Below are 26,516 nucleotides of genomic sequence, written 5' to 3'. Positions count from 1 at the left end.
GTGTCAGTGGGGAGTGTCTCCCCTGTCAGTGGGGAGTGTCGATGGGGAGTGTTTTCCCTGTCAGTGGGGAGTGTCTCCCCTGTCAGTGGGGAGTGTCGATGGGGAGTGTCTCCCCTGTCAGTGGGGAGTGTCGATGGGGAGTGTCTTCCCTGTCAGTGGGGAGTGTCGATGGGGAGTGTCTCCCCTGTCAGTGGGGAGTGTCGATGGGGAGTGTCTCCCCTGTCAGTGGGGAGTGTCGATGGGGAGTGTCTCCCCTGTCAGTGGGGAGTGTCAGTGGGGAGTGTCTCCCCTGTCAGTGGGGAGTGTCAGTGGGGAGTGTCTCCCCTGTCAGTGGGGAGTGTCAGTGGGGATTGTCTCTCCTGTCAGTGGGGAGTGTCGATGGGGAGTGTTTTCCCTGTCAGTGGGGAGTGTCGGTGGGGAGTGTCTCCCCTGTCAGTGGGGAGTGTCGGTGGGGAGCTTCTCTCCTGTCAGTGGGGAGTGTCGATGGGGAGTGTCTCCCCTGTCAGTGGGGAGTGTCGGTGGGGAGCTTCTCCCCTGTCAGTGGGGAGTGTCGGTGGGGAGTGTCTCCCCTGTCAGTGGGGAGTGTCGGTGGGGAGTGTCTCCCCTGTCAGTGGGGAGTGTCGATGGGGAGTGTCTCCCCTGTCAGTGGGGAGTGTTGCCCACTTTTAGCTAGGGAGTGTCACTGTGTAAGCCAGGAGTGTCTCCCCTTTCAGTGGGCAGTTTTGGTGGGGAGTATTACTCCATGTAGATTGAGAATGCTGGTGGGGAGTGTCGTTTTTGACTATCTGTGGGGCATGGCGTCTGCTCCGAGCATGAATCAGAAATTCAGATGGTGCAAGCCCAAATTTTCAGACTGTCTTGCCTGTGGTTGAGGCTGAAAATTCCTGGAATCACTACCCTCCTCCTCCTCCAACCCCCTTCTCACCCTCATCCAGTGTTCAGCATCAGAGTCAAAGGATCTCGATTGGGCCATTTTGAGCAATGTTAGAAAATTGCAATCTCAGTCAGTCAGGGGTGAAAAATATGTCTACGTCCCATTCAAAACAGACACACACACACACACACACACACTCACACACACAGAGACACACACCCAGACAGACAAAGACAGACAGACAGACAGACACACACACACACACACACACACCCAGACAGACAGACAGACAGACAGACAGACACACACACACACACTCACACACACAGAGACACACACCCAGACAGACACAGACAGACAGACACACACACATACACACACACACACTCACACACACAGAGACACACACCCAGACAGACACACACACACACACACAGAGACACACACTCACACACACACACACTCGCACACACACAGAGTCACACACACAGACAGACACACTCATGCATACACAGAGTCACATACACAGACAGACACATTCATGCATACACAGAGACACACACCCAGACAGACACACACACACACACACACACACAGAGACACAACCCAGACAGACACAGGCAGACAGACAGACACACACACACACACACACACAGACACAGACTGACAGACAGACACACACACACGTGCACACCCATATAGAGATACACAGCTTAATCAGGAAATTAATCCCTTAAAAAAGTTCTGTGTTTGACATCTTATGCTTGCCTTATAGTCACTGCACTTCAAGTAATTCATGGTGTGAGCCCTTTGAATTGTTTAACGTGATAAGGAATATTAAAATGCAAGGGCTGTGGAACATTATCTTCTCCACTGTAATTATTAAAATCCCGCTCCAAACTACACTGAGCATCACACTTGCGCGTCTCACCCTGGGGCCTGTGTTTGTGCCTCGAAGCCGGCGTTTACGGGGTTAACAAGCACGGCAAACTTTCCCTTTCCGCTGCTGTTTCTCTGAGTAACTCTTACAGGACGATGGGAGCAAAGAAATGTAACCAGAAATGTAAATCCTGCTGAGAATCGGAGGGTCGGGTTGCCAACTCTGGTCGGGCCTATTCCAGGAGCTTCCATCACATGACCCGCCCACCCCACCCCCACCCCCACCCCCACCCCCACCCCGCACCGCACCCCGACCTCACACCCCGACCTCGCACCACTCTGCTGCCACACACTCCCACATTGTTTGCTTGGCAGGGTCAGGGTTGGGTGACTTTTCAGTTCTTGAGCAGAGGCTCTCTTACATTCTGAAAACCAAACGGAACGAGAACGGTTTTTTTTATAAAGAGCAGGCCCACATTTTTTTCCTGCTCCTGGTCCTGTTCCTTTTTGTGACGCGAGAGTGAAATCATCGCAGTTTCTGGGTGAAACAGAGGCAGCAAAAGCATCGGCACTTTTAAGGTCGCAGCCTTGGCAAAACTTAACTGAAGTTAGGAGCCCCATCGTTGGCTGCTTTATTTCCAATGGCAACCCCCCCCACCCCTAACAGAGGAGGAGTAGAAGGTCATACTGGATAGGGTGAGGTGGAGTTGGGGGGTTGGAAGAGGCTCGAGTGGGAGCCTGAACACCGACATGGACCTGCTGGGCTGGTCAGCCAGTTCCTGACTGTATGTTCCATGTAATCCTGCAGCTGTTAAAAAACTGGCACAATGCAACATGACCCCCCCCGCACAGTTAGACTGGCACAATGCGTCATGACGCCCCCCCCACCCCCCACCCCCACAGTTAGGATTGGGCAGGCATCCCTGTGGGGATATCCTGAATTCTTCTTCATTCATACAAACAAATGTTTTTTTTTCTTCATTCATGGGATGTGGGTGTCACTGGTTGGGCCAGCATTTATTGCCCATCCCTCATTGCCCTTGAGAAGCTGGTGGTGAGCTGCCTTCTTGAACCGCTGCAGTCCATGTGGTGTAGGTACACCCACAGCGCTGTTAGGGAGGAAGTTCCAGGATTTTGACCCAACGACAGTGAAGGAACGGCGATATATTTCCAAGTCAGGGTGGCGAGTGGCTTGGAGAGGAACTTGCAGGTGGCGGTGTTCCCATGTGTCTGCTGCCCTTATTTTTCTAGATTGGTAGTGGTCGTGGGTTTGGAAGGTGCTGTCTAAGGAGCCTTGGTGAGTTCCTGCAGCGCATCTTGTAGATGGTACACACTGCTGCTACTGTGTGTCGGTGGTGAAGGGAGTGAATATGTTTGCGGATGGGATGCCAATCATGACTCATGTTATGCCACAGCTGTATAAAGCTTTCTTGTTAGGCACATTGGAGTACTGTGTTCAGTTGTGGGTCCTGCACCTTACAAACTGGCATTGAAGGGTGAGCAGTGCAGATTCACAAGCACGGTTCCTGGTCGGACTGAAAGGGTTAAATTATCAGACTAGGCTTATCGTCCTTAGTTACTCTAATGGCGATGCTTAATATGATTAAAGGAATTGATAAGATAAAACTATATCCTTCGGCAGGGAGAGCCCAGGACAAGTTGGTATCAAATTAGAGCGAGACTGTTCAGTACGTCTTCACACAAAGGGGTAGTCGAAATCTCAAACTCTCTTTTTGAAAAAGCTGTTGAGGCTGGTATTGGGTGCTTGGGTCAGGGTGGGGAGGGGGGATGTTGGGTGGGGGGTGGGGGAGAAGGTGCGGTGCTGATATCACTTGAAAATTTCAAAAATGGATAGATTTTTGTCAGGCAAGGTTACAGGTCCCAGATGGAGTTAATACACAAAAACGACAATGATTTAATTGAATGGGGTCCGAGGGCTGGGGGAATGGCCAACTTCTGTTCCTATTGACATGAATGAACACAGTCCACGGGGGGGAGGGGGAGGGGGTGGGGGGAGCGTGCATTCCCGACCGACAATACAGGAAACCCCCTGTCTTCGCCTCCCATCTCCAAGGCTCTGTTCTACATCACTTGGCTGTCGGGAGATATATATTTAGAGCGTTTTCTTTTCATGCCCTGCATTAGAAAGATTTTTTTCACAGTTTGAAAGTTCAACAGGATCATAATACAGGTTGGAAACACAGGTGCACAGGAAGCAACTTAGTGATGCTGGGGGGGCAGGGAGGGGGGTGGGTTTCACGGTTTTTTGTGCGAATTCCCAGATCAGATGAATTCTAATGTTTGTGCTAGGGTTATACAATGTCTAAAGTGCCCATTGTAATTTTCTTCCTGATTCTGTGCACCATTATCCCTGAGTGATGGGGATAGGTGCAGGAGGAGATGAATCTTAAAGAAGCACTGTCTCTTATTTTTAAACATAGAGGCAAAACGATTGTTTTTTTTTTGAGCTGTGTCAGACTCTCTCATCAAATGCCGGTTGGGGCTACACTGCCACCTCTGAATCTGGGGTTTTCTGGGTTCGACTCCCACTCCAGAGATTTCAGGCTCAAACACTAGGCTGACACTTGCAAGTACAATACTGACGGCGTGCTGCACTGGCAGAGGCGCTGTCTTTCTGACGGGAGGCGTGGTGCACAAACTGACCGACCGACGCGGGGAAATGAGGGAGAGAGAAAAGCGCTTAATCGTCTATCATTTGTAAAATTCAATAGGCTGGGGTTGTTTCCTTCAGAACAGAAGAGGCTGAGGGAAGATTTAATCGAGGTGCATGAAATCGAGGGGCAGAGAAAGGGTGAATAATACAAACCTATTTCTGTTAGTAGAAAGGTCATTTTTCAGGGGAATAGATGTAAAGGAATTGGCAGAAGGAGTTGAGGAGAAATTTTTTTTTCACTCAAAAGGTGGCTCAGATGCTGTCTGAAACCCTCATCGCATTTCAAATAAAACATTGGATATGTACTTGAAATTCTGTAGCCCACAGGGATCTGAGCCAAGAGTTGGAAAGTAGGATTAGGCTGGATAACTCTTTTTCAGCCAACACAGACGTGATGGGCTGAATGGCTTCATTCTGTGCCATAAATTTCCTATGATTCTATGACAGGCTCAAGTTGTGAAAGGTGCTAGCTGAATGCAAATTCTTTCCTTTTTGACGAGAAAGCCTCTTGCTCCTGAGCGTCGGCGCATACTAAGCATGATTGCGATAGCTTTCCCCGTGAACGGTAAAAACCTTCCTGCCCAACGTGTTTCCAATAAAACTACCTATAGTGACCGGGGCAAACAATTGTGAACCTTCTATCATGCCTTGGTAAGCAAACAAAATGCTTTCTTTACCAAGCACTGTTCACAAAGACAGTGTCCCTTTAAGTTGCAGGGTTTATTTTTTGCCCCATGCTGAGATGTGTTTGCACATTCATTGTCTGAAGTATTTTGAGCAGAGTATTAGTTTGCTTTATTTGGCTGTCTGTCTCTGCAGCATTCAGATTGATTTCTAAATGAAAGTGCTAATCTGTGGCAATTTCTGCTGGTTGAAGAAACTTATGTTAATGTTTATGTTGAAACAGTTCCTATTTAGCTGTCAATTATTCTTCGGCAATCCTCCTCTCTCCCCGGCTGCTCTTTCTTCCTCTGCTTCTCTTTTTCAGTATCTCTCCGTCCTCCCTCTCTACTGTACTTGTCTCGCTGACTCTTGTTCAGTTTGTTGCTTATTATTCTGTCTCCCAGCTGTCCCTTTCTTTCTGCTGTTTCTCTATTTACTCTATCGACGGGCTTACCTATCCTCTGCTGCCTCTCTCCGTCCCAGTTGTCTCTCACTTTTCACAGTTTCTCTCTCCTTCCCATTGCCTCTCTCTCTCTGTCTGCTGGATTCCTCTCTACAGTGTCTGCCTGTGACCCTGTCCACCCTGCCTGTCTCCTGTCTGTCTGCTGGATTCCCCTCTACAGTGTCTGCCTGTGACCCTGTCCAACCTGCCTGTCTCCTGTCCGTCTGCTGGATTCCCCTCTACAATGTCTGCCTGCGACCCTGTCCAACCTGCCTGTCCCCTGTCCGTCTGCTGGATTCCCCTCTACAGTGTCTGCCTGTGACCCTGTCCAACCTGCCTGTCCCCTGTCCGTCTGCAAAGTCTGCCTGTGACCCTGTCCAACCTTCCTGTCCCCTGTCCGTCTGCTGGATTCCCCTCTACAATGTCTGCCTGTGACCCTGTCCAACCTGCCTGTCCCCTGTCCGTCTGCTGGATTCCCCTCTACAAAGTCTGCCTGTGACCCTGTCCAACCTGTCTGCCTGCTGTTTCTGCCTGTTCTCTTTTCGCCCCCTGCTCCCACTCTCTCACCCTGACTGCTCGTTCTCTCTACCGGTCCTTCTGTTTCCCACTCTCTGGGTGGAATCTTCCGGCTCTGTCGGCAGCGGGAAGCTTGGCGGGTGGGGCAGCTTCATTTGGCTTGGGGCCAAGAATCAGTTTCCGGCTGTTGGGATGGACTGTTGGAATTCTGATTCCGGGACTTTGAAAGGTGGGTCGAGCTTCCCAACAAATAATGTCGGGAAGCCCTTTTGCATGCATTAGCATGTCGTGCATGCTTATTAAAAGGCCAGCTCGCCGGAATTAAGCTCCCCCTCCGAAATAAGTGAGAATTTGAACGTTCAGTGTGATGACTGCATGTGAGCAGTGTGTACCTGGCGAGCTTCACTTCTTCTTCCATGACTTTTAAGGTCAGTAGATGCAACTTTCGCCTTCCTGGGGGCCACTCAGAACGTCACTCAGACTGACTGCCAGTAACACAAGCTGTGCAAAGGCTGGAAGGCGTGGGGGTGGGGTGGGGAGGGGGGTAGGCTGGAGCGGAGGCTGGACCTGGGAGGCAGGCTAAGTGGGCAGGGGGGAATGGGAGGGAGGCTGTCTGGTACCCTATAAATATGGTGCCCGAACCTTCAAGCCCATGAGGTAGGGGCGGGGAGGGTGGTTTTCTGCCTGGTCCTGCCACAAGATTTGCCACACTCCACACAGATGCCTAAGTAATGAGCTGAACAGCGCAAGGTCACGCGTGGTCAGCCATCCCGTTCCCCAGCGGGAATCAGTCGCACATCCCCATCCGTCACCGAACTTCCACTTCAATCCGGAACGTTCCGCCCTCTACCTGCCTCTTTGTGTTGTCTCTGTTTCTCTGCAGCCTCTTTGCTGCCTCTCTCTCTCGCCCTCGGGCTCTCTTTATTTCTCTGTACTCCATCTCTATCCGACATCTCTCTTTGACAAACTTATCTCTGTGCCTATTGCCTTCCTCTGTGTGCCAACTGTCTTTCTCTCTTTGCTGTTCCTTGCCTTACCTCACTGAAGCTGCCTGTCCTAACTTCTGTCTATCTCTTCCTTTCTACTTACACTATCTCTGGCTATCATCTGCCGACCGCCCCCCTCTCGCTCTTTCACACACACGTGCCATTTATAATGTTCCTTTCTGTTTAATCGTTTATCTCCCTTTGATTCTGTGACATAAGAACAGAAGAAATAGGAGATGGAGTATAGAGTAGGCCATTCAGCTCATCAAAGCTGCTCCGACACTCAGCAAAATCATCCTCTACCTCAAATCGACTTTCCCGCTCTATCCCAATATCCCTCGGTTTCTTTATTGCTCTCTTTCTCCTTCCGGTGACTTGCAATGTTTTCTCCTTTCTCCTGAATCGGGCAGTTTTCACAATCCAGAAATCAATATATTTATGTACCAATTCCCCTGTACATAGGCAGGTCGAGTTGATAAATAAATAAAAGGAAGATTAGAAAACATATTTCTTTGCACAGAGGGTGGTCAGCATGTGGAGCTGTCCTATAAATTGTTCAGAAATGGAGTTAGGCAATTCCTGAGACTAAGAGGCAGAATATTAATGGAAGTGTGAGGGAGCAGCGTGAATGACTGGTAGATTTTACAAAAGAAATGGACAGCAGGCATTGATGCTGAATGGCTTGTCTGTGTGCTGCCGAATTCTGCAAGGGTTAATACTGGGATTCAGGTGATTCACTTCTTATTCTTTCATGTGAGCATCGTTGTCTGGGCCAGCATTTATTGTCTATCCCTAGCTGCCCTTGAGAAGGTGGTGGTGAACTGCCTTCTTGAACCGCTGCAGTCCATGTGGTGTACGTACACCCACAATGCTGTTAGGGAAGGGGGTGGGGTTCCATGATTTTGATCCAGTGACAGTGAAGGATCAGCGATACAGTTCTAAATCAGGATGGTGTCTGGCTTGGAAAGGAACTTCCAGGTGGTGGTGTTCCCATGCATCTGCTGCCCTTGTCCTTCTAGGTGGTAGAGGTTGTGGGTTTGGAAGGTGTGTTGAAGAAGCTTTGGTGAGTTGCTGCCACCCTTGCATCTTGCAGATGGTACACACTGCTGCCACTGTGCATCGGTGGTGGAGGAAGTGAATATTTAAGGTGGTGGATGGGGTGCAGATCAAGCAGGCTGCATTGTCCATAAGACATAGGAGCAGAAATTGGGCCAATCGGCCCATCGAGTCTACTCCGCCATTCAATCATGGCTGATAAGTTTCTCAACCCCATTCTCCCGCCTTCTCCCCGTAAAATTTTGATCCCCTTACCAATCAAGAACCTATCTATCTTGCTCTTAAATACACTCAATGACCTGGCCTCCACAGCCTTCTGTGGCAATGAATTCCATAGATTCACCACTCTCTGGCTAAAGAAGTTTCTCCTCATCTCTGTTCTAAAAGGTCTTCCCTTTACTCTGAGGCTGTGCCCTCGGGTCCTAGTCTCTCCTACTAATGGAAACATCTTCCCCACGTCCACTCTATCCAGGCCTTTCAGTATTCTGTAAGTTTCAATCAGATCCCCCCTCATCCTTCTAAACTCCATCAAGTATAAACGTCAAGAGTCCTCAAATGTTCCTCATATGTTAAGCCTTTCATTCCTGGGATCGTTCTCGTGAACCTCCTCTGGACCCTCTGCAGGGCCAGCACATCCTTCCTGAGATACGGGGCCCAAAATTGCTCACAATATTCTAAATGTGGTCTGACCAGAGCCTTATAAAGCCTCAGCAGCACATCCCTGCTTTTATATTCTAGTCCTCTCGAAATAAATGCCAACATTGCATTTGCCTTCCTAACTACCGACTCAACCTGCAAGTTAACCTGAAGAGAATCCTGGACTAGGACTCCCAAGTCCCTTTGCACTCCAGGTTTCTGAATTCTCTCCCCATTTAGAAAATAGTCTATGCCTCTATTCTTCCTACCAAAGTGCATGACCTCACACTTCCCCACGTTGTATTCCATCTGCCACTTCTTTGCCCATTCTCCTAACCTGTCCAAATCCTTCTGCAGCCTCCCCGCCTCCTCAATACTACCTGTCCCTCCACCTATCTTTGTATCATCTGCAAACTTAGCCAGGATGCCCTCAGTTCCTTCATCTAGATCATTAATGTATAAAGTGAAAAGTTGTGGTCCCAACACTGACTCCTGCGGAACTCCACCGGCCGCCATCCTGAGAAGGACCCCCTTATCCCCACTCTCTACCTCCTGCCAGACAGCCAATCTTCTATCCATGCTAGATGTCCTTGTTGGTGTCAAGGGTATTCCATCATACTATTGAATTGTGCCTTGTAGATGGTGGACAGGCATTGGGGAGCATCAGCCTCAGTCCTTGCTCAGAGTTCCCAGCGTCAGACCTACTCTTGTAGAATTTTTTGGCTGGACCAGTTCAGTTTCTGGTCAATGGTAACCCCCAGGATGTTGATAGTGGGAAATTCAGTGATGGTAATGCCTTTGAACGTCAAGTGTGTTGGTTATATTATCTGTTGTTGGGGATGGTCATTGCCTGGCACTTGTGTGGCACGAATGTTACTTGTCACTTATCAGCGCAAGCCTGAATATTGTCCAGGTCTTGCTGCATTTGAACATGGACTGCTTCAGTGTCTGAGGAGTCGCGAATGGTGCTGAACATTGTGCAATCATCAGCGAACATTCCCACTTCTGACCTTATGATGGAAGGAAGGTCATTGATGAAGCAGCTGAAAATGGTTGGGCCGAGGACAACCAGTAGACAGTTTTCCCCGATTCCCATTGACTAAAGTTTTGCTAGGGCTCACCTCTCACCTCACCTCTTGAGCTCAGCTCTTTAGTCCATGTTTGGACTACGGCAATTATGGGGCAGGAGCTGAGTGGCCCTGGCGGAACCCAAGTGGAGCATCAGTGAGCAGGTTATTGCTATGTAAGTGCCGCTTGATAGCCCTGTCAATGACACCGTCCAACATTTTGCTGATGATTCAGAGTGTTGACTGATGGGGTGGTAATATTGGCCGGATTGGATTTGTCCTGCTTTTATACATACCTGGGCAATTTTCTACACTGTTGGGTAGATGCCAGTATTGTAGCTCAATCTTCTGTTGTAGTGCAGTGTAAAACGGGATATTGACTATCTGCCACAATGGACAAATGACAAAGCCCAGTTGTACCCAATATGAGTCTAACATGCAGTAGTAGACACACACACACAGATACTATCTATATACTTTGCCTCTGTCTACATAGAGTTTTTTTTATATTTTATCAGTCCTCTGGAGACAGGGTGGGAGGCAGAAGGGTTGGTAAAATGGCATCGGGAAGAAAGCCTGGCACCTTCCCGTTTCCACGATAGGAATGGCAGTGGCTCAACTGCCTGTGCGCTGGAGGTAGGCAGCCAATTAATCCAACTAGCTGGTCTATTAATGGACACTTTACCAACCACCCATCCCATCATTGGCATTTTTACCACAAGGAGGCGCCCTCTCCTCCCCCTCCCAGCCTCAGCACTGGCCACCTCTCCCGGTGGCACTGCCACGGCGGCTGAGCTGCTGGCCTTCTGATTGAGCCGGCAGCTCAGAGAGGCAGGCCGCCGCCCTTAATGGGGGGCGACACTCCCCCCCGGCAGCAGCCTCTTAATTGGCCGCCATCAGTTAAAGCCCCCCCGTGGCCCCACCATTCGCCCGCGTGGACACGAGAGCCACATTTTGTCCCAGTGGCGGGGCCACAGCACGCTGATGAAATTCTGACCATAGACTCATTACCGTAGAGAAGGAGGCCATTCAGCCCATACATTGTATAGACCTGTTGATCTCTGATTACCAATGCATGAATCAGCTTTGCTCAGAACTGTATCTGTTACACAGGATTACAGAAAATATTATAGCACAGTAACAAACCCTTTGGCCTATTTGCTCCATGTTGGTGTTTATGCTCTACACAAGCCTCCTCCCACTCTACTTCTTCTCACCCTGTCAGCATAACCTTTTATTTCTTTCTCCCTCGTACCTAACTAGTTTTTCCATCAATACAAACAGGGAAATGATGCACTGGTCCATCATGGCTCAATAATTCCTTTTTTCCCCTTCCCCCAAAACCCTCAACTCCCCCTATCCTCTCCCCACACCAAACCTCACAGCCATCTAATGACAAACAAAAAACAAGCAAAAAAAAAAATAAAGGACCAATAAGGGAAAGAAATACTCAGTAAAATTCCTCTCTGACCCCGCAAGGGCAACTAGGGACGGGCAATAAATGTTGGCATAGCCAGCGAAGCCCACATCCTGTAAAGAATTGAAAAAAAGGCAATCCAAAACCATTCCAGGAGTTCACATGGATACCAGCATTATCTGTAAAGACAATTACATTCTGTACAAAACAAAAAGCTAAAAGCTGTTCTGCCGAAGGGTCATGAAGACTCGAAACGTTAACTGATTTCTTCTCCACCGATGCTGCCAGACCTGCTGAGTTTTTCCAGGTAATTCTGTTTTTGTTTTACATTCTGTACAATGTGATCTCGGCCTGAGTCAGGAACCTGTCACGCTCCAAAGGGAGTACTCCTGGCAAATATTTACCCTCAATCAGTCAACATCACTAAAGCAGATCATCTGGTCATTATCCCATTGCTGTTTGTGAGAGCTTAGCGTACGCAAATTGGCTGCCCTGTTTCCTGCATTACCACAACGAGACTTCAAAATTACTTCATCGGCTATAAAGCACTTAGGGATGACCTGAAAGGCACAATAGAAACGCTAGGTCCTTTGAGATCTCGTTCTTTACAATCGCTGCCACAGCTGCCCCCTATGAAAATATTTCACCAAACACATTAGGCCTAGAGTCTACCTCTTTCGAGTGACCTCAGCTCCAAAGACCCCCACCTTCTCTCCATTAGCATTATTCCCGCTTCTCTCCAAAAAACCATCTTGTGGCCGCTGGAGCGCCTCTCATGTCCTCCTGGTAGCTTATTCCACCGACCCAGGAATCTTTCTTGTGAAAGCTCACATTAGTTACTCGTGTGCTCTTCATATTTGAATCCTTCGCCAGCACTCAATCTAATAAGAATTCCCAACAAACTTCTGGGCATGAAGGGTTGTTGAAGATAATTTTCTTTCACCACGCGGAATGCAGGAAGTTGGCAGATGGCATGTCAAACATGATCGGTGTTTTTTAATGGAGGACATAATCAGTGACAATGTTGCATCACCTCATCACAAGGCCAGAGGACAAGGGGCATGGAGTCCAGAGTAAAGCAGGAAGGGGATTAAGTGTGAAGATATGGGGAAGGGTAAATACTTCATCCCTCTTCTTGATTATTCTTCGCGATAAACTACCCCGATGTCACCTTCCCGTGAATTTTCTTTCTGAGCATTTCCAAAAGAAGCTTTCAAACCTTTTATATTCTTCTTGTTATCAGCCTAACATGACAGCTGGCATTTGAGGAAGAAATGGGGCATATTTACCAGATTATTGAACAGAGACACCTGCGATGGCATGATCAATGATAAGAACATTAGAAAGTATATCCAATGAGAAAAGGGGCATTCTACCTATTAAGCTCCTATTCAATCTACATTCTTATAAACTCTACCTCACCCATTTAATCTCCTTCACACATATACTCCAGCTGTCAGCCGTGGCTCAGTTGTACCTCTCTCAAATCTGAATTAAGAAGGGTGTGGGTTCATAGTCCCACTCCAGAGACTTGAACACATAATCTAGGCTGGTGCTTCAGTGAGGAATTGCTGCGCTTTCAGATGAGGTACTGTCCTTCAGATGGGACATTAAACAAGGTCCTCTCTGCCCTCTCAGGTGGACGTAAAAGCTCACTCAGCATTATTTTGAAGAAGAGCAGTTCTCCTCACTAGCTTGGCTAAATTTACCCCTCCAGCATCACCGCTAAAAAAAAGATTATTGCTATTTGTGGGAGCTTGCTGTGTGCAAATTAGATGCAGCATTACAAAAGTGACTACACTTCAAAACTACTTCACTGGCTGTGCAACACTTTGGGATGTCCTGACACTGAGAAAAACACCGTATAAAGGCAATTATTCCTTTATTTTACATCCATCCTGTCATGAACTTTATTCCATCCATTTAATTGAAGAGAAAATTCTAAAATCCTTAAGCCCAAGCAGCAATCAAATTACGTTATATTTGCCCTTTCATACATTGTCATATTTAATTCCTCCATTCTCAATGACATTGTCCTCTGGCCTGTGATGTCAGACTGTCCATGATCATGTTCTCCATGAACACAAGACCTAGGGCGGAACCTTCCATTCTTGGCGGGCATCTCACTCGCTGCCTGAAAAAGTGGCGAGACACCCGTGCTGACTCTTGGGAGGAAGGCCCACCTTATCTCCTGCCCATCAGGCAATTAAATGGACAGCTGCTGGCCTTCCTGCAAACTGAGGGCTCCTGGAAGTTGACATACTGCCCACCAAGAGCTGCTGGCCAATCAGAGGCCAGCAGCTCTTGCGCTCAACAGCACCATGGAGGAAGCTGTGGTTGCTTCCAGAACAACACCTCCTGGAGTTCCCAGGATTGTGGAGCGATCCAGGACAAAAGGCTATTACTGTTGGCGGGGTGGGTCTCATGGGGGTGGAGGGGTCATGGGGAGAGGGGGAGGTCGGCAGCAAGGGCAGAGGGGTGGCTGACAAAGCCCAACCCCCTGCCCCATGTCCACGTCCTCGATCATGCAAAGAGCAGTGAAAATCGAGGGACATCCTCCCCCTCCAGTTGACGTGCAGCTGCATAGTTTTACCAGTTGTACAGCCTGAATGCTGGCAGGCCTACCTGGAGCTGGGAAGACTGCAGCAGAGGCAGGAAGAGGTGATCATTTAGGTTGTCGTTAATTGGCCACTTAAACAGAGGTGGGGCGGGAAGGTCGACCGGGGCCATCGCACCCAGGACTTACTCCCAGTGGAGCCGGGAAGGCATCGGGCATTGGTCCCGATTCCAACCCACCAGATTTTCAGGCTCACCCACCTCCTCCCTCGTCTCTTGCAGGGTAGAAGATTCTAGCTCTATTGTTTGTCAGGGGTCGACAGGATCTAATGGCGCCAGTCACAATGTTTGCAGATTTTTTTTTTGTCTTCAGCATAATGAAAGAAAATGGCCCTTCAGCCCCTCTCCACTCAGTGAGACTGTAGACTCAGAAATACACAGAAGTGACACGGCAACAGGTCTTTCAGCCCAACCAGTCCATCTCACTGTTGACCCGTCCAAAATAGAATGCATCACACCCAATCTTTCATCCTTTGGGGTTGATGGTGCTGGAGGATCCGGAAGAAGAGCTGAAGTGGTGCATCAGGATGTTTATATCTCTGTTTATATCTTTGCAGCATTGATAGCCCAGAGCGAAGTCTCAACTGGACATCGCTGCATAAGCGGTGGATACGGTATAATAGTCAGGATCAGGGTCTATGTAATCAACTGGGCTAGCTTCCACCACTGAGAATGTTTGGAGAGGGAAGAAGAACAGAAAATTCTCCCTTTGCCCTCGGTCAACATTCCCTTTCTCAACCGACGCTATCGATAAACCGTGCTAACTTGGGGGATCTGGAGCAAAATGATTGTGCCAATCTAGGTTCTCTTCAGAGCATTATTCACGATGTCTCAAATAAATTCACTGCATGCTTAGCTTGAGACATGGTTAATGTATAAAGACAAGTTTTGATTTCCATGGAACTATGGATGTTGCGTACTCTGACAGTTTACGAAGTGCCTGTACGATTTCCCTACCCTTTTTTATATCTTACCCATTTGAAATTTGTCTTTTGGATGATGTTTTCTCTGGCTTTACTGAGCCTGATCATTTCTCAGCTGGAGATGATCTGAATTCCCAAGGCTGCAAGTTTATCTTTCAATCTCTTTGGTACACACACTCTTAAACACCACTTCTGCCTCACAATTGGTTATCCATTATTTTCTGATTGCTTTACTATGAAGTGCAAGTCTACCTCGGCACCTCAGTTTCAAAGCATGCAGCACAGTTGGCGTCTGCAATAGTTCTGAGGGTAGCACTCTGAGGGTGACCTCTGATTCTGACGGGTTGTGGGTTCAAGTTCCATATGAGCACCAGTCTAGATTGACACTACAGTGCTGTACTGAGGGAGAACTGCACTGTCGGAGGTGAAGTCTTTGACATTAAATCAAGGTTCCATCTGCCTTCTTGGGTGAATGTAGCCTATCCCACAATGCTATTTCAGATGTTATGTTGTAGCAGATGATGTGAGCTGAGCGGATCAAATCCACGAGGGAATCTCGATCCCACTATCACAACGGTTTTGCAATTTGTATTTATTTTGAGATGCATGCCCTGAATTCAGAAGTAAGAAGTCCACCAAGATTTTGCAGATTCTTTAAAAAACGAATTTAACCATTTATTAACAAAAGGAAAGATTTCAAGCACATACATAGGTCTATAAATTGCTACAATAAAATTTCCTAAAACCTCTAATTAACCTGGCTTCCAGATACACCCCCATTAAGGCAACAGTAAAAAAAGTAGATTTTAAGCAGATCCAGCAAGTTAAACACAACACCCTGGAAGTGGAATTCAAAGTGGCTTTTCCCAGCTTCGGTTTCTGTAGACAGCAGCCTTAATGCACAAATACTGGAAACTTCTCACACTTCTGGTCGATCTTACAATGCCTTCTTCCTTTATACATGTTTCTCCCAATTAATGTGTAAATTCCATTGTCCATGTGTCTTTGGAACTTTACCTTTCTCATAATATAAACCTTTTCATGTTGCCACTATATTGTCAATAACTTGAGAAAAATAAACGCATTCCTTAATTTGCTTGTCTGGCTGTTTCTAAACAGACTGAGGTCCCTTTGAAAGCCAAATCCCCCTTTCTATCTAAATACGCAAATTCCCTTTATGCCTTACGTCCTAAGACCCCAACCATGTTTACTCATTAACATATTAAAGACACTTCTATACCTTACCTCTTACGATAGCTTCAGCCTGCAGTTTGCTTGGCTACAAGGTATAATTAAATGGCACACATAGAAACTATCCAAACCCCACTATTAACCTACTTTTACAATAAATCACAATATTATTATGAGAATTATTATACTTCCGTGGCACAAAGAAGAGAAAGGGTGTTCCCCTCATTGTCACGGCTAATATTTACTCCTCAACCAACATGACTAAGAAAGAACAGATGATCTGTTCATTATCACATGGGAACAAAACAAGTTCCCCTTCAATTTACGCAATATCCCGACTTGGAAATAAACTGTTCCTTCATCATGCAAGCAAAATCCTGGAACTCCCTCTGTAACAGCGCTCTGGGTTTACCAAAGACACATGTAGCGGCTCAGGAAGGTGGCTCACCGCCACCTTCTCAAGGGCATTTAGGGGTAGGCAATAAATGCTGGCATAACTAGCAACAGCCACATCCCATGAACGAATGAAAAAAAAGTAAGCCTAAATGTTTTTAAAGGGCTTTGGGACATCCTGAGGTTGTGAAAGGCGCTATATAAATGTAGGTTCTCCCTTTTCAGGGAAGTGATTCCACAGGATGCCACTTGTGTGTATTTTGTGTACCTGTGTTTTGAGGCTGGGAGAGATCAGTATCACTCAAAAGTCAATAATTGCAATTTTCCCTTCTGCCTAGAAACATTTCCAATATTAGCAAGGAAAGATAGGGTTCCTCAACAGCAACCTTTACCTCTGTTGCAGATGGCACAGTGCTATGGGAAAAGGATTTTAAAATTATGCCCTCCTGTTCTGGATTCACCCACTAGAGGAAATAGTCTCTGTTGACTGTCCTATCGATAGGATCCTGTCTTATAATATAGTGGGTAAAACCATCAACCAACTACAAATTCTTTTTTCACTTCAATTAAACTACACCTTAATCCTCGAAACTCAAGAGAATAAAAAACAATTTTATTCAATCTGTCCTCGTATCTAATCCTTTAAACTCCAGTATCTCCAACTAGACAGAATCTAACCATCAGCCCTTGACATTCAATGGCATTACCATCACTGAATCCCCCACTATCAACATCCTGGGGGTTACCATTGACCAGAAACTGAAATGGACTAGCCAGATAAATACTGTGGCTACAAACGCAGGTTAGAGGCTGGGAATCCTGCAGTGAGTAACTTATCTCGTAACTCCCCAAAGCCTGTCCACCATCTACAAAGCACAAATCAGGAGTGTGATGGAATACACCCCACTTGCCTGGATGAGTGCAGCTCCAACAACACTCACAGCTTGACACTATCCAGGACAAAGCAGCCCCGCTTGATTGGCACCCCATCCACAAACATAACATTACTCCCATCACCACCCATACACAGTAGCAGCAGTGTGTACCATCTACAAGATGCACTGCAGGAACTCACCAAGGCTCCTTAGACAGCACCTTCCAAACCCATGACTGCCACCACCTAGAAGGACAAGGGAAGCAGATAGATGGGGACACCACTACCTGTAAGTTCCTCTGCAACTCACTCACCATCCTGACTTGGAAATATATCACTGTTCCTTCACTGTTGCTGGGTCAAAATCCTGGAACGTTGGGGCATTCATCTATGTTGGAGGTGTTATATGGATGTAGGTAGTTGTTGTAGTCAAAAATAAATCTTGTGCCTTTGACGTTTACACCCACCTTTCAGGCTTCCGTGTACTTATTTTTTTTCTTTATTTTGCCATACGATTGACGGAATTTTGAATACCTCCGGCTTAAGTTGGAGGCCGTGTACCCCTAGGCCTTCAGTGTGGCTACTTGTTTTCTGGGTGTGGTAAACTGTATTTTTTTTGCCAGTCCTCCGGCTTGGCCCATCTCCTTTCCATGGACAGGGTATGGCACAGGAACAGGGGCAAGGGAATGTGAACTAAGCTTGAGAAAACCAATACACTGGTATGAGCCAAGTGAGCCAATCCTCCCATGCTGTTGGATTCTCAATGAGGCCATCAGCAGGAATTCAAAAGAATCTGGAGCGATCGCCAGATGTTCTTGCTGAATGGACCAAAAAAAAATCTCATCTGGAAAAGTTCCCTGCGGGATAGATGAGAAACTAGCAATTCCCAAGTTGGCTGCAGCACTGATCAAAACGGGATGGACAGAGGCTTCCAACAAATATACCCTACCTGGCATTGATCCCATCCCCAATCCCAGGAGATAGGGTCATTTGCATAATGGGGCAAGCTATTTACAGTGGCAATAAAAAGCTTGCTGGAGGTAGGGTGGGAAGGGGGCGGTCAGACAGAGGGGTGACATCAGGATTTTCCAACTGCACTTTGCTGTTGGGGAACGCATAAAGGTCAATCTGGCCAAAGGGCTTAGGCTGAGTATATTGGGCCTATGTTCTCTGGAGTTTAGAAGAATGAGAGGCAATCTTATTGTTAATGTACCAGATCCTGAAGGGTAGATGCTGAGAGATTGGCCTGAATTTTTCAGAGGGCGGGGTCTTGTTTCTCCACCGACACTGCCTGCCCCGCAGCCATTTTACGCTCCAGCAAGCGTTAGCTGACTTCAGGCGGGACTTCTCGGCCCCTCACTCAGGAGGAAGACCAGCCTTGGAGAGCTGCTGGCCAATCAAATTGGCCATCAGCTCACCAGTTCCTGCAGCGACAGTGCTGCAGTGGACAGAAGAAGAAGTTTAAGAAGACATCGGAGACTAAGTCCGGGAACCAGGGGCCCAGGTAAGTTGAAGGGGTCCCAGGACAGGGAGGGTAAGGAAGGCCTTGGGGGGGGGGGGGGGTGCGACGGGGGCTATCGGGGTCTTGGGGGGAGAGAGGCCGTTGCGGGGGGATGGGGGGAAGTAGGCTGGAGGCCACCGTAGCTTACTTCACATTAATTGGCCACTTAAGGGCCTCAACTGGGGCAATGGTGGGCATCCTGTCTGAAGCCTTGCCCACCCCAGCATAAAATCGCTGTGTGGTCGGGGCAGGCGGGTACCTGGAGAGAATCCCATCCCTTCAATTTCCCCTCCCCACCCCCACACCTAAAAACCCACCAGCGGGGACCATAAAATTCTGGGCATTATTTCTGCCGGTTGGCTTGTCTAAAACAAGGGGACATAGTCTCAGGATAAGGGGCTGATTATTCCAGGCTGAGATAAGGAGAAATTACTTCACTCAAAGAGTCGCGAATCTTTGGAATTCTCTACTCCAGAGGGTTGTGGATGCTCCATTGTTGAATACATTTAAGGTTGGGAGAGACAGATTTTTGGTCTCTTAAGGAATCAAGGGATAGGGGGAGCGGGCAGGAAAGTGGAGTCGAAGCCCAAGATCATGCATGACCATAATGATGGTCCAAGCTTGATGGGCCGCATGGTCTACTCTTGCTTCTATTCCTTGCGTCAACATATTTGAACTGTGTTCTTTCCTTGCTATCTGCTCCATGTTCACTTTGCCTTCTTCAGTTGCCACCTTGGACCCCATTTACAGCCATTGTTCAGCAAGTTTTCCCTCTTGGTGCAGGCCCACTTACTGCTGGCCACATGCTGGCCAGAACTGGCAGAGTAGGGGAGCCTACGATTCTGCCAGACCTGCTTCCAAATGCGTCAGGATGACAAGATACTGGGCAGAGGGAAGCCATGCTCAGAATTCCACAAGTCAGCTGGAAAGGGGCACAGACCTAGCAGGAAGGAACTCCACTCCAAACTCCATCTCACCCAAATCCATGCCTAAAGAAAAAAGGTGGGAATTTCTAATGCTACATAGCCCATAGTTCAATGGAAGCATGGATTGGACTGCACTTGAAGCAAGTTGTTTTCCCCATTTTCTTTATCTTGTCGACGTTCTCCTGCTAATGTTTTCAGGTGATGTGCAAAACAGGAGTTTGTGGATCAGCTACTTCTCTCACGATCGCGACTGAAGTTAGAGAAATGTTATTCACGGGAGATGTAAAATGGGTGGATGACCCATTTTACATGATTCGCCAAAAATCAAGATTGTGCCCAAGGAGACATCTTAAAAATTCTTGGGAGAGATTTTACCCTCATCAAAAAATAATAAAGCAAGACTCACACAGAAATGGTTTTATTCTTAATTAACGTTTTGTTGAATGGTAGAATACGGTGAAGACAGATCTGCAACAATCCTAGCCACATGCCGGGACTGCACAGTCCGGTTGTGATCAGCTCTGAGGCCTAGTCTGCCAGGTTAGTGTGGGAGTAGTGAAAGCAATTGGATAATTATTTAAAAAGAAAACATTGGCGTGGCTAATGGGGAACGGGTAGGGAGCGGGACAATCTGAGTTGTGCTTGCAGAGAGCTGGCATGGGCAGGAAGGGCTGAATGGCTTCCTTCAAGCGCTGTAACCATTCTGTGATGCTATTAGGATGGGATTGGCAACAGGCTTAGCTAGAGAGGCTGTTTAAGACATGAAAGCAATTTGGATTGTGTTCAGATTGAGAAGGTTATTTGAGTCAAGGAGCCAGTTGAATAATGTAATAAAGTTGTTTACTGGCTCTCCTTTTCATCCATGTAAAGAGGGCGTTTACTATAACACTGTATTTCTGAGTATATTCTACAGCCCACATCTGATCAAGGCCTGAACGGGAAGGGGGAGATGTGGCAGGATCACAAGACGGAGGGGGAAATGGGGAAGGTTCAACATGGGGAGAAGGAGGTGAGATGAGATCTCAACAAGGAACTGAAATTGAACTGGACCAGCCATATAATTGCTGTGGCTACAAGAGCAGGTCAGAGGCTGGGAATCCTGTGGTGGGTAACTCACCCCCTGACTCCCCAAAGCCTGTCCACCATCTACAAGGCACAAGTTAGGAGTGTGATGGAATACTCCCCACTTGCCTGGATGAGTGCAGCTCCAACCACACTCTAGAAGTTTGACACCATCCAGGACAAAGCAGTCTGCTTGGTTGGCACCACATCCACCACCTTAAACATTCACTGCCTCCACCACCAATGCACAGTGGCAGCAGTGTATACCATCTACAAGATGCAGTGCATCAACTCACAAAGGCTCCTTCGACACAAATTCAAAATAATTGGCGAAACGAATAAAAGTGATGCAAGGAAAACATTTTTTCACTGAGAGGGTGATTGGAGTCCGAAATGAACTTCCTGAGAGAGTGGGGGAGGCAGGTTCGATCGAGGTGTTCAAAAGGGAATTGGATTGCTATCTGAAAAAGAATGTGCAAGGTTACGGGGATAAGGCAGGGGAGTGGGACCAGGTAGAATGCTGTTTCAGAGAGCCAGGCAGACTCGATGGGCCAAATGGCCTCCTTCTGCACTTATAAAATTCTGTGATTCTGTGACAGCACTTTTCAAACCCGCAACCTTCACCACGTAGACAGACAAGGGCAAGTACCTACGTCACATGGACTGTAGCATTCAAGAAGGCGGCCCACCACCACCTTCTCAAGGGCCATTTGGGATGGGCAGCAAATGCTGGCCTAGCGAGCGAAGCCCACATCCCATGAAAGAACTGAAGTAAAGGTACGGGAGGTGAAGCAGAGTCACAGAATCACACAGGAAATGAAAGGGATCTAAACATAGGGTGGGGGAAGAGACAGGGAATGATCTCCGCTCAGAAGTGGCGATGGGAGGCAATCATAGGGGGGGAAATGATTGGGCAGGTACTCAAATCAGGAGGGGAAATGGGGAGGGATCCCAACATAGAAAATGAGATGGGAAGGCATCATAACATGGGAAGGTGCAAAAGATGAGTCTCAACATGGAAGGGAAGATAGAGTGGAATCATACCAGGGAGTGATGGGATTGAGCAGGAACATAACAGGGTAAGCCAACACTTGGGAGGGAGAGATGAGGCTGGATCATGACACGAATTGTAACCAGGTTAGAGAGCAGACTAGTAGCCTTATCAAGGATAAGCATGCAGGAGAGCAAGCAGTACAGCAACAGTATGAGACAAGTATGAAGATATTTCTGAACCAGGACATTGGAGGAGGCCCTAAAGAAGCAGACACTGGGCAAGTAGTGTTAGTGGGTCAAAACAGAAAATGCTGTAAAATATTCAGCAGATCCAACAACACCTATGGAGGGAAGTTAACACTTTAGGTTATCAGAACTGGAGAATATTAGAGATGTAAATGTTAACCAAAGTTATGGGAGCAGTGCTATGATCTTAATTTGTTGAACCCTTTGTTGAAGCAAGAAGGCTGTGAAGTGTTCACTCAAAAGCTGAAGTGCTGTTCTTCAAGCTAGTGTTAGCGTGGAATCACTTGGTGTTAAAATACTGTAAGGACAGAGTGTGGAGACATGCTTCTCTCAGTTTAAAAGCCACAAGTGCTTTGTGGAGTTAGATCCTGTGACCTCTTGGGAATTGGCCTTCTAATCTCAGGCAAGCAATGACAAACATATCGTTCTTCTTAAATCTTATAGAAAAATCTCTACATTCCCTCTGAGCAAGTGCCACTCATTGAGAATGACATTGAGTCTCAGCCACCTGTATTGGTTTAACAATGCAATCTAATTTGACATATGTCTGTACCTCGCTCACCAATGATAAATGCCTGTCCTAACATTCTCCCCTGATAACAGCTGTGTCCGCTGATGTCATGGAAGAGGCCTGAGCTAAACGGACAAGTAACAATGGAAGAAAAACACAAACTGACAGTTAAATGCATTGAATGATCTCTTATTTGTTTCCAGTATAAATCCTGCCAATGTAGGCCACAGCAAAGATTGATACCACAGTTATTTTGCCTATTAGGAACAAGTTACCTAGATGTCCTTCCAGAGATAGGGAACTCACCTTTCACATAATATTTTTCATTTGTTCATGGGATAAGGGCATCGCTCTCAATGACAGCGCCTAACGTCCATCGCTAATTGCCCTTGAAAGGGAGTGTGATGAGCCACCTTCTTGAACTGCTGCAGTCCATGTTCCCAGTGCTGTTAGGGAGGGAGTCTCAGGATTTTGATGCAGCGAAAGTGAAGGATGGCGATATATTTCCCAATGAGGATGGCATGTGGCTTGGAGGGGAACACACATGGGTGTGGTTCCTATGCGACTGCTTCTGTTGTCCTTCTAGATGGCAGAGGTCACAGGTTTTGAAGGTGCTGTTTGAGGATGCTTGGCGAGTTGATGCAGTGCATCTTATTGATGGTGCACACACGGCCGGTGGGGGGAGTGAATAATTAAGGTCTCAATGACTTAAACTCCTCCAGAACTAAAAGAATAAGGACACTGATGATGGCCAACATGTCTGCCATTTTGTTCTGTTCTGAGGTGGGTTAAGGTCTCTGCCAAAACATTGACACCAGCTCTTTGATCTTCATAATCCTGCAGCAGATCCTGACCTTGCGCAATAGCGTAAAGTGGGTGGGAGTGAGCAGGCAACCCATTTTACATCTCTCTCAGTGTTTTTCTATCTAAATTGACTTCAAAGATCCTCCTTTACACTTGGAAAGAGCTATAAACACAATGCACAGTGAGGATGGACAAGGCCACGACATCTTCATTGAAGGTCAGTAGCTAGGAGAGTAAAATTACAAATGTGACTTTAGGAGCAATTGTCCTCAGTGCAGGCACTTGGGCAGTTACAGTAGCATTGCCAGTGGTGACCAAGAGTCCCTATAAATGGAGCATAAAATCCTGACTTTTGGTTTCATTGACAAATGCCTTTTCTGATCCTATACTCTGATTGTTACAAACGCCTTTCCCGATCCTATACTCTGTTGTTACAGATGTCTTTCCCGATCCTATACTCTGTTGTTACAGATGCCTTTCCCGATCCTATACTCTGTTATTACAGATGCCTTTCCCGATCCTATACTCTGTTGTTACAGATGCCTTTCCCGATCCTATACTCTGTTGTTACAGATGCCTTTCCCGATCCTATACTCTGTTGTTACAGATGCCTTTCCCGATCCTATACTCTGTTGTTACAGATGCCTTTCCCGATCCTATACTCTGTTGTTACAGATGCCTTTCCCGATCCTATACTCTGTTGCTACATTTGCCTTTCCTGATCCTAGACACTGGCTGTTGTACAGCACTCAGTGTTCAATGTTCGGTGATTGCAGAATTACCAAGCAGGCTTGAATTTTCTCAGGAGCTCAGCATTGCCTCATACCTTTGCAGCAGCCCAGCAGGGATCTTATACAGATTTTTTGATCTATTATTTCCTTTGAACGTGTCTGCTGGGACTTTCCATTTCTGAGAGGAAAGCGAGGAATTTTGAGTGCTTTGTTTTTTTTCCTAACCTCCCCCACAACCTCAACTTTGGCCACGCATCTCATTATCATGCACTTACCAGGTCACATATGATGGCCACACAGGACAAAATCACCAAGTCACACAATGTATACTGAGGCCCCAAAGGGCGACAGATTTGATCCCAAATGCTAGAGGATTGAGTTATGAGGGAAGACTGGAGAAGCATTGGCCTTTAAGAGAGGGGATAGACCTGACAGAAGGGCATAACATAGTAAACAACATAGCAGTGGTAGATGTAAACCATCATTTCAGGCTAAACTGTGAGGATATATTGACAAGAGGACATAGAAACAAGGATCTGTATTTATATTGCTCATCCTCAGGAAACTTTACAGTGATTTACAGGCAATGAAAACGTTTTGATGTGTTTCATTGAAGCCTTGCATGTTATCATGCAAAAAAAAAGCAGACAATTTACACACGTCAAGGTCTCACAAATAACAATGTGATAATGACCAGATAATCTGTTTTTATTCGTGACATTGATTGAGGGATTAATATTGACTAGTTGGGTGACTCTAAAATGCCGTCTGAAACGTCCTAGCAAGCCACTCAGTTCAAGGGTGATTAGGCATGGGCAACTGCTGGCTGTGCCAGTGATGTCCACATCTGTTGAGGCCTTTACATCCATGTGGGGGTGGGGGTGCTGCAGGCAGGGAACTCAGTTTAATGTCTCAGCCGAAAGACAGTACGACACTGCCCCAGCACTGCCAGGCTGCATTTTGTGTGGGAACTTGGACCCACAACCATCTAATTCAGAGGGAAAAGAGCAACCAGCATACGTGCATGGGAATAGTCCAGCATGTGTTACAAACTATAACCTTTCTGGTCTTATAAGCATCAGAACTTCTAACTTACCAGAAGCAATGACATGGAAGATTTGGTAGTTTTTACTCAAATAATATAGACTTTGCACAGCTTCAGAGATTTAGGCCCATGTCAAGGAATCCTCAGTCAGGTTCCCCTGACTTCCACAACAAATCAAGGATTCCTTTCGGTGAATCAGTTTCTATTATCTAAATATATGCAGAGAAACTCAGATGATGCACACAGACCATGCACTTCACTGCAACGCTGACACCTTCATCTTTCTTATAGAGGAAGCCTTTGCACAGAATCAGAGAGCAGCAAAACGAGTCATGCTGAAAGGTGATAAATCACTGCTTAGGCCTCAGTTAGCATGTTCAATCCTGAGCAACCACACTTCAGGAAAGATGAAGAGAACTAGAAAGATTAGAGGGAAAGGGACTTCAGCTCTGTGCCCGGGCAAGAAAAACTAGGATTGTTTTCCTTAAAGCAGAGAAGGTTAGGAATAGATTTGAGAGATATTCAAATACAATCGAGGGTAATCAATAAAGTAAACAAGGTGAGTCAGGGGACTCTGAGTGAGTATTTATCAGTAAGGGACTCTCTGAGTGAGTATTAATCAATGAAGGACTCTCTGAGTGAGTACCTATCAGTGAGAGTCTGAGTGAATATTTAACAGTCAGGGACTCTCTGAGTGAGTATCTAACTGTGAGGGCCTCTCTGAGTAAGTATCTGTAAGTGAGGGACTCTCTGAGTGAGTATCTGTCAGTGAGGGCCTGTCTGAGCGAGTATCTAACAGTGAAGGACTCTGAGTGAGTATCTATCAGTGAGGGTCTGTCTGAGTGAGTATCTAGCAATGAGCGGCTCTCTGAGTAAGTATCTGTAAGTGGGGGACTCTCTGAATGAGTATCTATCAGTAAGGGTGTGTCTAAGTGAGTATCTGTAAGTAAAAACCTCTGGGTGAATCTTCCAGTCTGGGGTATAAATTGGGAGGTGGGGGTGGAAGTGAGAGTGATTTCCGTTCTGGGGCAGGATGCCTGGCCATGCACAATCTTGCGCTGGTCAACTAATTAGATAGGTATGCGTGAGGAGCATGGCAAATCCTGTGATGGGGCAGGCAGGAGATCGACACCCCCGCCACTTCCTCCTCAGCTTCATCATAGTAGAGAAGTGCAGGGTTTCCTGGAGCCAGCATCATGTATGCCTGAGGTGATTCCTTGTAGTAATTATGGTTTTATTTAGTGTGTAATGCACCTTTAAGAATAATACTTGTTAAGGAAGATCACATGAGCTGTAGTAGCCAATAGGAGAGTAGCACAAGCTACTTCAGCAGACAGTGTAGAGTCAGAGTTGGAGTTGAAAGCACACATGTAGTTGCTGCTGAGTATATTATAAATAAACTTAATGTTTCCACCAAGAAGTGTCTGCAGACCAGCTCTATCATTAATAGTGGCAACTCGGCCACCCTTACAACATCCCTCAACTCAGCA

At 46.9% G+C, this 26,516-nt stretch overlaps 2 protein-coding genes across 5 annotated transcripts in view; one reads left to right on the top strand and one right to left on the bottom strand.

The window, feature by feature from the left end:
- Window positions 1-26,516, bottom strand: part of LOC144688041 (dedicator of cytokinesis protein 2-like) — a 1,154,257-nt gene that overhangs the window by 543,878 nt on the left and 583,863 nt on the right. The gene's annotated exons all lie outside the window — the stretch shown is intronic.
- LOC144688141 (INSYN2B protein-like) overlaps window positions 1-26,516 on the top strand; it is a 133,869-nt gene that overhangs the window by 2,883 nt on the left and 104,470 nt on the right. The window contains exon 1 of one of the 4 annotated variants that reach the window (XM_078554708.1): window positions 20,102-20,174. The exons of the other annotated variants lie outside the window; for them this stretch is intronic. The gene's annotated coding sequence lies outside the window, so the exon portion shown is untranslated. Of the gene's footprint in view, window positions 1-20,101; window positions 20,175-26,516 lie in introns of those variants that run through there. 4 annotated transcript variants of the gene reach the window in all.

Source organism: Cetorhinus maximus, chromosome 1, assembly GCF_964194155.1.
Source record: "Cetorhinus maximus chromosome 1, sCetMax3.hap1.1, whole genome shotgun sequence".
Taxonomy (NCBI): domain Eukaryota; kingdom Metazoa; phylum Chordata; class Chondrichthyes; order Lamniformes; family Cetorhinidae; genus Cetorhinus; species Cetorhinus maximus.
Note: the sequence above shows the minus strand (reverse complement) of the source record. Positions and strands in the feature narration are given on the sequence as shown.